Raw genomic sequence first — 13,235 nt, forward strand, 5'->3', positions numbered from 1 at the left:
TGTTGTTAAGATTTTAAAATGATAAATGCCCGGAGAATATTTAGTGCCATGCCTGGCATAGAGTCAAGGCTCAGTGGTTATGAAGTGCGTGACTGCGTTCGCAGAACAGCGCTCACGTGCACACGTGTGACTGTGAACAGTTGACCCTCGAACGACATGGGTTTGAACTACATGGGTCTGCTTGCATGTGGATTTTTTTCGATAAGTACAGTACAGTGCTGTAAATGTGTTTTCTTTTCCTTATGACTTTCTTAATAACATTTGCTTTTCTGTAGCTGGCTTTATTGTAAGAATACAGTGTAGAATACATGAAACATATAAAATGTGTGTTAATCAACTCTTTATGTTATGGGTCGACAGTAGGCTATTAGTAGTTAAGTTCTGGGAGAGTCAAGGGGCGCCTGGGGGACTCATTCAGTTAAATGTGTGCCTTCAGCTCAGGTCATGATCCTGGGGGTCCTGGGATCGAGCCCTGTATTGGGCTCCCTGCTCAGCGGGGAGCCTGCTTCTCCCTCTGCCTCTGCAGCTCCCCCTGTTTGTGCTCTCTCTCTCTCTCTCTCTCTCAAATAAATAAATAAATAAATAAAATCTTAAAAAAAAAGAAAGAAAAAAGTCTGGAAGAGTCAGAAGTTATATGTGGATTTTCGAGTGCGGGGATCGGCACCCTTAACCCCCCTGTTGTTCGAGGGTCAGTTATACCTGCTCTGGCTTGGAGATGGATACAGGATAGTGAATCACTAACTTGTTGAAAGGTCAGGCAAGGAGAGATAAGCATTGGGCGGAGGAGTCCTGGAAGGCTTCCTGGAGGAAGCAAGATCTGGATCTGGAGGAGAGAAGAGGAAAAGGAGTGAGTGGAAGATTGGGGGCCAGGACACAGAGAGAAGGGGGCACATGTGAGGGCACAGACATGGGGGTGGGAGCCAAGGGGACTGAGAGTTTAGCGCAGAGAGCAGGCCCGAACCCACCATTAGCACGGGACCTGAGCCAGTAACTAGGGCTCTCTATCAGGGGCTCCCGAAAGCCAGGCCCAGAGCAGAAGTCTGGGCCACGGGGAGTCCGCAGCAGGGTGCCTGGAGCCCTGGGGGGGGTTCTCGGACAGGCAGTATCCTGGACAATTGGCCTGAGCAGTAGGTCCTCTACCCCCCGTTGCCCAGAATTTTTAGAAGTCCCTTCCCCGCCGTGCCCGCCGCCCCAGCCCAGCTCGGCAGCCCCGACTCGGGTAATTTCCAGTGATAATTATTGAGTGTGCACAAAGGCCTGGCTTGTTTTCTCGTCCGGGTGGGGGCCCCGGGCAGCTCTGTTTGGGCCGGGAATTGTCGGAAGGCCTCTGTTTACCAGCTCTGTCTCCTCTTTGTTAACATTCCTCACTAACTGTGGCTCCTCCGGGGCTGAACCAGAGAGCGAAAAGGCGGCACCCGGGTCCGCTAGCTTCTGTGACCCTGCTCCCAGTCCCTCGAGCCCCTGGGAACCTCTCCCCGCACCCGCCGGGGACAGGAACATGGGGCAGGCCGCTGAAGGGGCCCAGAAATAACTCAGCTCACCTGGCAGGTGCAAGCCCCACATCTCAGGCAATGGCTTTAAACATGGGGCCTTTCCCGTTACCCACTGTGGGCTGAAAACAGTCATTAGGTGTCACTTTCTGTGGCAGTCTTCTCTCTTTTTGGGGGCAGAGCGGATAATTACACACCTGGCCCTCTGCTACCTTGCACAGCCCCCCAGGACAAATGCTACCTAGGTCTCCGCGGTACTTGGAGCCCATTCCCACCCAGCACTTACACGGCCGACAAATGAATGTTTTTGCCTGTCCTCGGTTCACATAAATAGCCACAAATTCCTATAATTAACTACAGTAAGCTAGGCTGGGATTAAAACAAAGACGGGCTTGTTTACTGGGATGTTCTGAAACAAGCAATTTTCAACATTACAGTGTTAACTGCTGTCTCTGTCTTTGTTAAGCAAGGCATGGGGTAAGGGGGGACAGGCATGAATGGTGAGGGGCCCCCCGCTGGGAGATGGGAAGGAGGGGTGGGGATGATGGTCTCTGAAGTCTCAGCCAAAAACCCTTTGTCCATGGGTCGTCGGGTCCCTAAGACTCCAAGACCCACTCAGCCTCCAAGGTAGCCAGGCGTAGCCAAGTGGACACCCTCTTCCCTTCCCAGATGATGGGATTTGAGGGCCCCCAGAGGGCGGGGTGCCTTACTCTTGGCGAAACTGTGTCCTTCCACCTACCTAGCAAAATCCCTGAAATTCCCACTAAGTATTCAAGTGGGATAGAGCTTGGGAGACCATCTGCCCCAGGCCCTCCTTTTCCGGATAGGGAAACTGAGCCCCAGAGAGGTGAACATAGCTAACTGCTCAAGGTTGCCTGCCAAGTTGCTGATCAGGCGAGATTTGAACTCAGGTTTCCTAGTAACGTACGTACCAGGGGTCAGCAAACTAGGGCTCACGGGGCCGACCCTGCCTGCCACCTGCCTTTTTGCAGCCTGCAAGCTAAAAATAGCTTTTACATGTTTCAATGGCTAAAAAAAAAATTTAAAAGAATAATAGGTTAGGGCATCTGAAAATTACATGAAATTTAAGGGTCCATAAAGAAAAAGTCTTCCTGAAACACAGTTTCCACATTATCTCTGGCTGCTTTCAAGCTATAGGAGCTGAGTGACTTCCAGAGGCGGGATAACCCCCAGAGCCTAAAATATTTACCATCAGACCTCTTGCAGAAAAAGTTTGCTAATTCCTGCATTATATGTTGCCTTATTGCTCTATTAAAAATAAGGCAGGATTTTTTTTTGAATAATTTATTTTCTACCTAGCGGAATTCTTTCCTCAAACAAAATCTTGGGCAGACCTTCCATGTGTAGAGCTCATCGAAGGGGGCCCTGTTCCGTTCAGTTGGGTGGGCTTGGGTAAGGACTGTGAGGAGGCTCTGTGGACTCCCTGAAGAGCTGGAAGAGAGTCTGAAGCCCCCAGGTGAAAAATAGCCTCTCCTGCTCAGGCCTCTTTGTTCACACCAGAGCTGCATGGTCTACGTGCTCCTGTCGCATTTCAGCGGAGGAGCCAGGTCTCTAGGCGGACCCCGAGAGAGGAACGGCCTGACTCCACCTGTGCGGGGCAACTGAACTGAACATTCAGCAAATCTTTCCTGAGCTCCTCCTCTGTGCCAGGTGCCGTGCTGAGCTCAGGGGATCCTGAGGGGAGCCGATGGGACAAGGCTCCGGCCCTCACACAGCTGACATTCTAGCAAGAGAAACAGCGCGAAGATGCTGAGGAATGTCGAGGAGTTACTCATATAAGGAAGAAGAATAGAGGAAGGGGAGAGAGGACAAGCGTTGCAATGCTGGTTAAGGAGGAAGGGGAGGACACTGAGGAGGTCAATTTGAGCAGGGAATGAATGAAGAATGAATGAATGAATGAATGAAGAATGAATGAATGAAAAATGAAATGGTAGAGAAAAATCCAGATTGTGGATGGGGTTGGGGCAGGCTGGCCCACTTGGGCCACTAGACCGAAGCCTCAGGGAACCTTAGAGAGGCAGCTTTGACATTGAAAAATGGCTTTGAAAACTTAGAGATTTGTGCGAGGCCACGGGCGGGGAGCGGTCCCGCTGCAGTCACACCTTCAAACCCTGTGTCCCATCACCTGTGGTCCGAGCCAGACCCCAAACCACGGACACATGTCCCCGTGGGCAAGACCAGGTGTCTGGGGCACAAAGAAGCTAGTGGGGAAGGCTCTAGGGTCTGGGGCCCCTGCGTTCTGGGGAAGCCTTCCAGGGGAGCAGGGGAGGCCGGAAGCCACACTGCCACGGCATCCGTATCTGCCACCTGTACTCTCTGATACAACAGTCTGGCGTCCAACCCCACAGAGGGTTCTTTGTTCATCTTGATGACTTGCATTAATGGTGCTGTGCTGTAAAGGCAACTCGGCGCGTGGCAGGGTGACGAAGCTCATAAAAAGTCAAAAAGGTGTTTCACAGCCACCCAGTGGCCATAAGGGCCCCTGGCAGCCCTACCTCCTGAGCCAAGGGACCAATAACCTCGCAGGCATTAGCCAGAAGTGGGGCGAAGCGCCAAGGGGGAGAAAGGGAGGCCGACGGGGTGGTGCCCGGACAAAGCAGGGCAAGTCAGGAGACTACCCACGCGCCCTTCAGCAAGTCACCCTCTCTGGGCCTCCGCAGCCACCTCTCAACCATGGGGCTGAATGGAATGATAGCAAGACAAACTCTCGGGGTTGCCGTGAAGGGCCGATCAGGTGACATGCATGAAATCCCATAAAAACTGTTAAAGAGATGGGCCAGCACCGCAGAGGGTATGACGAACAGACGCAGGAGAACGAGAGTCCAGTTTGGCCAGGGAAGACCTTGGACTATCCGAACGTCGGGGGCCTCATGAGACAACAGGCTGTCCGTGCAGAAATGAAAGGCAAGGCCTTCTGGGGCCAGGCCACCTGGATTCAAATCCCACCCTGGGCTCGAATTCCAGCACTGATGCTCAGGGGTCGTGCAATTTGGGCCAAGTTGCTTTGTTTCTCCGGATCTCAGTTTCATCTTTTAGAAAATGGGGACAATAAGGGGTCTCACTTGTACTTAGGGCTTACCACCAGAGCTACCTGTGTGAGTTACATAAATAAAGCAGTCCGAGAGTGCTCGGGCCCTTGTCCCTAAAGGGCACCATCTCTGCTGCCCATGGCTGTCGTGAGGACAGACGGTGGGTTCTGGGCTCATGGGAAGGATTGTTCTCGAGGGTGCCTGGGGGCCAGTTTGGGGAGTTTGACGTGGGGGGAGGGGGGCTTGCTTCTTGCTTCTTTCTCTTCTGCTGGCTTGTCCCACACTACAGGAGTCAGGACCTGGCCAGATCTGCTGTACGCTGTAGCTTCCTTCTTCATCCAGTTATTGGCTAATGTTGACTTTATTGAGTTCCAGCCATTAGTCTATGTGTGAAGACACAAAGGGGACGGAGCAGACCTGTGCCCTGCCTTGGAGGGCGGGCTTTTGGGGAGGAGGCAAGAAGTACAGATGCGAACAGATACAGGCTACCAGCCACACTATGAAGAAAATAAAGGCAGGTAAGGGGCCAGGGGTTGGGGGACGGTTTCCACAAAGTGGGTGGCCAAGGTGTCTCTGAGGAGGTGATGGCCAAGCCCGTGTATTTTCCTCCGTGTGCCAGGGAGACCCGAGTGAGACGTTCTCTCTGGTCCTTGGCACACCTTGCTGCCGCCTTCAGGGCAGGGGGAGGCTGTCCTGCTCTGTCGCTGAGGGCCGTGTCCAGACCCCGAGGTGTCCGTCCTCGGCGAGCCCGGCGAGAGGCCTGCACCTGGTTCCTCAGAACAAGTGCTGCAATCAGCCCTGAGGAGAGCTATTTTTTATTCGGACCAAAGGTACAATTAACAGCCTCCGCTTGGGCCTTGCCCAGCCCCGGGGCCTCCGCTCCTGCCTGACTGACCAGCAGGAGGGAGGGGACCCTCTCAGTACCCCTCAGTCAACTGCCAGGGCTATTTTGGTGACTGTTATTTGGGCAAGGAGTGGGCTAGTGGCTTGCGGGAGGGAGGGAAGGAGGGAAGATGCTAAAAATACGGAGGCCAGACTGAGGTGACTGGCCTCTACCCTCTCAACAGGCCTGGCCTCCCTTCCTGGGTAGAGGAGAGCCTGGTCCTGTTCTGTCCTGGGGACAGGCTGCTGAGGGCCCCAAACCACCTGACAGCCCTTTTGTTTTGGCTAATGTTAGTCATGGCCACCATTAGTCAGGAGGTCCCACTGGGGCTCGGTGACCCGCTGAGGTCACGCAGTGGGTAGGGGGAGGACAGATGTCTGGGGTGTTGAGAAGTAGCTATAAGTGGAGCAATGGACAGCCCAGTCAGAGTGGCCTCCTGCTGAGGATATGGTTTGGAAGAAATCCATGATGCCATCACCACCCCCAGGCTCCTCCAACCCTCCCCTTGCTGCAGAAAGACCCCAGTAACCCCACCACCTCTGTCCCTTGTCCACACACCTAAATCCCGCCAGCCAAGGTCGGCTCCTCGAGGATGGCTGGAGTGAGGACCCCAGGCAGCTGTGATCTCCCTCATTTCCTAAGCAAGCGGGCCTGGGGGGCCAGGGTCAGGAGGACTCTCAGTTACACCTCGGTCTCAGGTGATCACGGACCTACCCCCCAGCTTCCTGGGCCTCACATCGTTGGCTCTGACCACCTTTGTAAACACCTCTCTGGTGACTCCCCCAGGCTTCTACCGGATGGCAACTCCACCACTGGATCTGTGATGTATTCAGCTTGAAGGTCAAGGTCCCCTGCATGGGAGCATCCCCGCTACCTGGCGAGATGGGGCCCATCAGACGAGAGAACCTAAGAGGCCCTTGATGTTGGATTTAGTTATGCATTCATTCACTCATTTGCTCATTTGTTAATCCATTCCTTAAATACCTCAGGAGTGAGCACCATCTCCACGTAGGAATTGTTCCAGGCGCTGGGAATCCAGTGGGGAAGCAAATGAAAGCCCACGTTCTAGCAGAACTTACAACACAGAAGGAATTGACAGCACACAAGTAAATGAACCACTATGTCTGGAGGTGATGGGTGTCATGAAAAGAATAAAACGGGGTTCAAGAAAGAGAGAGCATGTGTGTGCGTGTGTGTGATTGGGCAAGGGCTAGGAATGGTGATCAGGAAAGGTCATAGCTGCACCAGGATTCGAAAGTAGTGAGTGTGAGCCATTCAGATACCTGGGGGGGAGAGCATTCCAGGAGAGGGTGTGAAGTACAAAGGTGCTGAGGGGGCAGCAGGCTTGCAGGAGAACGGAGAGACCTCCGCACCCTTCATCCACCCTTCTCCTGCCTGCGCAGGTCCCGGGGACGGAGGTGACCCCTGCACCCTCTCTTGCCCATCACAGCACCCTCTCCCCAGGGCAGTCCTCTCTCCCCTCTGAGCCCCCGGTGAACCTTCACCCTACAATTACCATCCTCTGCCCAGGGCTATTTCCTGCAGACTTGTAAATAGAACCTCTTTCAGCTCCACACACATTATGGTTTGTCTAAAACGGTGTCAAAGGAGCCAATTTTCCTGAGCGGGGACCATTGACAAGAGGTAGAGTTTACAGAGGACTCCCACAGGCCCGCAGGAGTCAAAAACAAGGGCTTGGCGGGTGACGCAATCACCCAGCAAAGTCTGCTAGAATAGACTAGAATAGACGGGCAGACCTGGGGCTTCTCGAGGGGTGGATTTTTCTTTGGGACATGGAAATAAACAAGATGGTAGCCCCACAGCTTGACCAGCATTATCAAGGAGGGGCCCCAGCTCAGGCTCAGGGAGCACCTGCTTACCCTTTGTGAGCAGAAGCCGACAGTATTTGACGTGCTGGGCACCTTGCAGAAGTGAAGAAGCTTTACTGTCAGAGAGAGGAAAGAGACATAGAAAGCAAGGTGCCTCCGAGGCCTCTGACAGCCCCGGTGGCCCCAAGCCCAGGTGACATGTGAGCCCACTCCCGGGCAGAAGCAGCCCCCAGTCACAGGGCTGGGTTGAGTGGAAGGCAGGCTGGACTGGGGTCCCCCTGTGAAGTTAGGATTATTATCCCCAGCCTACAGATGAAGAAGACGAGGTCCAGAGAGATGTCAGACATGTAATGCTTCAGTCTCAGTGAATGCTTTAGACTTTACTGCTTAAAATCTCACGTTTGGCAAGTGGCAGAGGCGGGATCTGATTTCAAGCCTGCCTGACCCCAAAGCCTGGGAGTCTTCCACAGTTCCAGAAACTTCTCAATTCTGACTCTGCTCTGCTTTAGCGAACCCTGGGCAGAGGCCTGGGAGCAGGAACCTCAGCAGACCATGACCTTCCCGCGGCCCCAGAGCGGTGTCCCGTGCCGGCTCTGGGGCTCCTGGCCCTTTCCAGGACCCAGACCTGAACCCTACAAGGCAGATGCTGCCTGCTTTGGCCCAGGTTCCCATCTCACTTACTCTTCTATGAATAAAGGTTCAGAGAGCATTTTAGGAACCAAAACCACCTAGTGATCTTCCCTGTCTTTTTTTAAAAACAAAACAAAACAAAACAAAACAAAAACCTAGAACAGATGTTCAAGGAACATCTGAGCTAGAAAAGTATGCTCACTTGGATCACCTAAAGATGTCCCAGAAAATAGAGGTCCAGGATTGTTTCTGGATACAGATTTGTCTCAAAGTCATTTAACTTACCTGAGCCTCAGTTTTGTCATTTACCAAGTAAGAGAGGTGTTAATATCCACCCTGTCAATACCCCATTTGCCTCAAGAACTGGTTGGGCGAGGCGCGCCTGGGTGGCTCAGTCGTTGGGCGTCTTTCTTCGGCTCGTGTCGTGATCCCGGCGTCCCGGGATCGAGCCCCGCGTCAGGCTCCCAGCTGCGCGGGAGGCCTGCTTCTCCCTCTCCCCCTGCTTGTGTTCCTTCTGTCGCTGTCTCTCTGTCAAATAAATACAAATTTAAAAATCTTAAAAAAAAAAAACTGGCTGGATGAGAACCACGGGCGAAACGATCAGACTCGTTTGCGTTTGAATTCGCAGCCCCACCGTTTCTAGTCCTGTGACCCCTGGTATCTGAGAGTCCCCCCACTGCGGGTCTCAGTTTTCTCAGCTGCAAAATGGAACTAACAATCCTCGCTCTGCCTCTCTTCCATGATGAGTGTGCGGCTCCTGGGAAGGTGGGGACTATAATGTATCCTAGGGGACTTGTAGTTGTTAAAGGGCATATATACACACACATCTATTTACATAGATGTAAACACATACACAAATAAAAAGTGAACACGCATTAAAGATTTTATTTAACGCATTAATTAATGAGGCAACAGCTATCCAGTGGAACATCCAAAGAACCACATGGACAGGCAATCAAGAAAGCTGAAATGAATTCAGAAATAAATGCAAAAAATAACCTACCCATGCGTCATGAATCAACTGCATTCTGACCAAACAAAATTCATTCGCATTCCTACGGACAGGAGGTATTTGAAGTATTATTCATTTTCTATAATTTTCAGAGATGTAAAATAGCTCAGAGACTATGAAGTGTGGGGAGAATCCAGAAGGATGGGCTAGACAGGACACACAGCATTGTTTTGTTTTTTTTTTTTCTGTTTCTTTCAAAGCCTTTCACAATGTTTTCTGACACAGTCATGGTACCCTCCCCACGCCTCCCCTCCATTTCCAAAACAGAGTAGCAAAGAAATGTGTGTCTCTTGAGCCACTCAAATCAAGGTGGTGGCAGGAAAAGTTTCGCCTTAGGGATGAGCTTCAGTTAATCAGTAGCAGCCACCTAAAGAGCTGCGTGAAGACTGAGGCTGCCCAGCGCGGAAGGGAATGGGTCTGGCCTGGGGGCGATGGGTACACAGAACTCTCCTGTAACCGTTCCTTTCCAGTGTGATCCTCCATGCTCTTTTCCTTTCCGGCTGGCAGGACTAGAAAAGGACCCCAGGGTGACATTGGGAGTCAAGGGCTATAAAGGACAGAGCTACAGGAGGGAAGGTGCCCGTGTCCCCGGATTGCGGGAGAACCTCCCAATCAGAGATACTGGACCCAAGTGAGAAATTGAACTTTTTCTCTATCTAACCGCTGAGGTTCTGGGGGTTATGTGTCGTGGCAGCAGGTATTACCTTATCGTATACAGCCCTTGCCTACCTGGGTTTGCAATCTTGTTCACAGGCTGCGTGATCTTGGAAAAGTGACTTGACTTCTCTGAACTGTGCTCAAATGCACAAAGCAGGGATTATGATCTATCCATCACAACTTAGCTGGGAGAATCTATTAAGAAAATGCATATGGTAGGAGCCCGTGCCCTCTTTCAAAGGGAGACTTAAAATCTAAAGCATCTTCTAGGATTTGGTCTTTTCCTTGGGGGGGGGGGTGCACAGACAGACCTCTTTACAATTCTATAAGAAAAGCCAGCTTCAAGTAGGAGCAGAAAGAGAGAACTGGAATGCTTCGTAGCCCAATAAGAGTGGGGGGTGGGGGTAGCAGTGATTTCCAGTACACAGCAGCAAAGCCCTGCTAACTGGGGAAATAGCCCTTCCTCCACACGGGAATAAACTGAACTGACTCCAAAGAAGAAGAATGCTCGCCGTGAGGGGTGTGCCAGCCTCACAGGTGATCTAGAAGGAACGTTGGTACGCATCTCTCGGATGGGGAGACCAAAGTGGAATTGGAGCACCCGCTTTTACCCTCAATCATGGGGCTTGATCCCATCCCTAGCCCCCTTTTCGGGATTGCTGTGGCTGAGCTGGCAAAGCCTCAAAGAGGGTCTGTTGGGGGCACAGGAAGCAACCTGTGTGTAAAACCCCTTTCCCTCCATCCTGTAGGAAGCAGCGTCTTGGGGACAGGTTGCAGTCACCATTTTGCAGAGCTCAAAAATGCCTGCATATGGAGAGATGTGGAAATATTTTTAAAGAAAAATTTTAAGAGAGAGAGTAATCTAGAGGATAAAGATCATCCGTGGTGGTGTGGGGTGGGAGAAGTAGGGAACCATCCCAGTGAAGGTCTGGGTTTGCAAGGACCTTCATGAAACAAGGGAATGACCAAGCTAGTTATCATTCCCTACCTTTATCTCTGTCACCTTGTCTTTTCTGAGAAGTAGTGAACCTGAAACTTTGCTGTTACAACTAATAAAGGAATTCAGTACAGTTGCGGGATACACATCAATATGCCAAGAGCAGTTGCATTTCTATACACTAATAATGAATGAGCAGAAAAATAAATTAAGAAAACAATCCCATTTACAACTGCATCAAAAAGAATAAAATATTTGGAATAAACTTAGCCAAGGAAGCAAAAAAAGACCTCACTGGAAAATAGAAGCCATGGATGAAAAAAACAATTGAAGAAGACACAAATAAACAGAAAGGTATTCCATGCTCATGGATTGGAAGAATTAATTTTGTCTAAAAAGTCCGTAGTACCCAAAACCACCTACAGATCCAGTGCACTCCCCATCAAAATTTCAATTTCATTTTTCACAGAAGTAAAATACACAATCCTAACATGTGTGGAATCACAAAACGTGCCAAATAGCCAACACAATCTTGAGAAAGAACAAAGCTGAAGGTATCACGCTCCCTGATGTCAAACTATAACACAAACCGGTAGCAATCACAACAGTATGATATTGAGGGGCGCCTGGGTGGCTCAGTCGGTTAAGCATCTGCCTTCGGCTCAGGTCATGATCTCCAGGTCCTGGGATCGAGCCCCACATCGGGCTCCCAGCTCAGCAGGGAGTCTGCTTCTCCCTCTCCCTCTGCTGCTCCCCTGCTTATGCTCTCTCTGTATGTCTCTCTCTCTCTCAAATAAATAAATCTTTAAAAAAAAACAGTATGATATTGGAGTAAAAACAGACACATAGATCAATGGAATAGAATAGAGAGACCAGAAATAAAGCAACACATAGACGGGGTCAATTAATTTATGACAAAGGAGCCCAGAGGGGGTAAAAAAACAAAAACAAAAACAAAAAAAACCCTCCAGATCTTTACACTGTAGTTGAGAGCCTTTGGTCTGGCAGCCGAGGTAACATGGCCAGAGGAAGTGGCCACTGTCCCTGCTTCTTTTCTTTTGGAGGTTCTTGTAGAGATGAGGCTGAGGAAGAACCCACCCCTACTGAATGAAAATGTGTGGTTACCTCTCCTTAGCAGCAACCAAGTGACACTCATGCACCGACAGCAGGAAGACAAGATCTTGAGGCAGGAGAGAGCAAGACCAAATTCCCTGATCCCCACCCTGCCATGACCTAGGACCCCCCTTCTTCTGAGTTACCCAGACACGAAAGGGCCTGGTGTGAGGTGGTGGGTGATGGGGCATGTGTGCCATTGTGTATGCTGATGGCTGACATGGCTGTGAAATTACCAAGTGGCAGGCATCAGTTCCCCAAACGTGGCACAGGATACTTGTATAGAAGAGTTGTTTCTAGGGGCCCCTGGGTGGCTCAGTCGGTTAAGCCTCTGACTCTTGATTTCAGCTCAGGTCTTGCGCTAGGACCTTCACCTTCTTCACCGTCATCATCATCATCACCACTACCATTATTACATCCTTAGCTCCTAGAACAGAGTGAATACAAATGTTGTCGCATGGGTGAGAGGATGCATAAATGAGAAAACGTAAGAGCTAACAACTCTGGCAGATGCAAGTATGTAGGTGTCTTATTCCCAGATAAGAACTAAGCTGAGCCTGGAGACCTGGGGCTCTGGTACCGATTCTGGTACCAAGTGACAGAAAGCAGACACTGAGCATGCTCAGTCCCAGAATATTGGTGTTTCCGGCTCCATGCTGAAGAAAATAAAATGGCGACTCCCTTTAGAATGGACTGTAGGGGAAGTTTATGAGGAAAAGTAGAACAGAGGATGAGAGAAATGTGGGTTCCAGTCCTTACTGCTTCATCTCTCTGTGGCTCAGTTTCCCCTTCTGTAAAATGGAATATCAATAATCCTTATTTCACAGGACTGTTCTAACAGCTGAATGAAGGCATGAATGTAAAACATCCGTTTGACGAATGCTATCTGCTATCATTATTAGTACTTTTATCAAACGCTATTTCTCATCAGAAGATTCCTGAAGTTGGAATTGGAGCTAGGAGCTTGGAGACATCAGAAGTGGAAAACACCGTATATGGTCATAGCTCATAGGACCTCAGCTGGCTTCATCCGTTCATGGACATGCCTCTGTCCATTGCACACTCTTGAGATGCAACCTGGTGTGATGGTTAATCTTATGTCAGTTTGGCTGGACTGTGGTGACCAATTATTTGGTCAAACATTAGATGTTGCTCTGAAGATATTTTTAAAGATGTGATTAACATTTGCATGAAATTGACTTTAAGGAAAGATTAGCCTCATCCAATCAGTTGAAGACCTTAAGAACAAAGACTGAGGTTTCTCAAAAAAGGAATTCTGTCTCCAGATTGTGACAGAAAAATTCTGAGTTTCTAGCCTTTGCACTCAAGAATGCAACATCAACTCTTCCCTGAATCTCCAGCCTGCCGACTTGCCCTGTGAGTGTGGGACCTAGCAGCCCCCCCCAAATCACATTAGCCAATTCCTTAAAATAAATCTCTCTCTGGATATAAATATATACATATATATGTGTAAATATGTGTAAATAGATTTTATACTTATAAATATATTATTATGTATTATTTGTATATTATATATATTAGAGAGAGAGAGTTGGAAATGCTCAGAAACCTGCAAGAAGCTCTTGGTTCTCAAAAGGAGATCAGAATTGAGTCTGCCTCTGCCCTCCCCCCAC

General features: G+C 50.0%; 1 long non-coding RNA gene across 1 annotated transcript; it reads right to left on the reverse strand.

Annotated features, from left to right (window-relative positions):
* Positions 1–717: 717 nt before the first annotated feature.
* On the reverse strand, positions 718–11,920 carry LOC113936661. The gene is made up of 6 exons (XR_003524330.1): positions 11,838–11,920; positions 11,614–11,668; positions 8,168–8,410; positions 7,304–7,368; positions 1,542–1,656; positions 718–823 (listed from the first exon to the last, which is right to left on the reverse strand). It is a non-coding gene; the product is annotated as an uncharacterized LOC113936661 (long non-coding RNA).
* Between the last annotated feature and the right edge of the window lie 1,315 nt (positions 11,921–13,235).

Source organism: Zalophus californianus, chromosome 17 (assembly GCF_009762305.2).
Source record: "Zalophus californianus isolate mZalCal1 chromosome 17, mZalCal1.pri.v2, whole genome shotgun sequence".
Lineage (NCBI taxonomy): Eukaryota > Metazoa > Chordata > Mammalia > Carnivora > Otariidae > Zalophus > Zalophus californianus.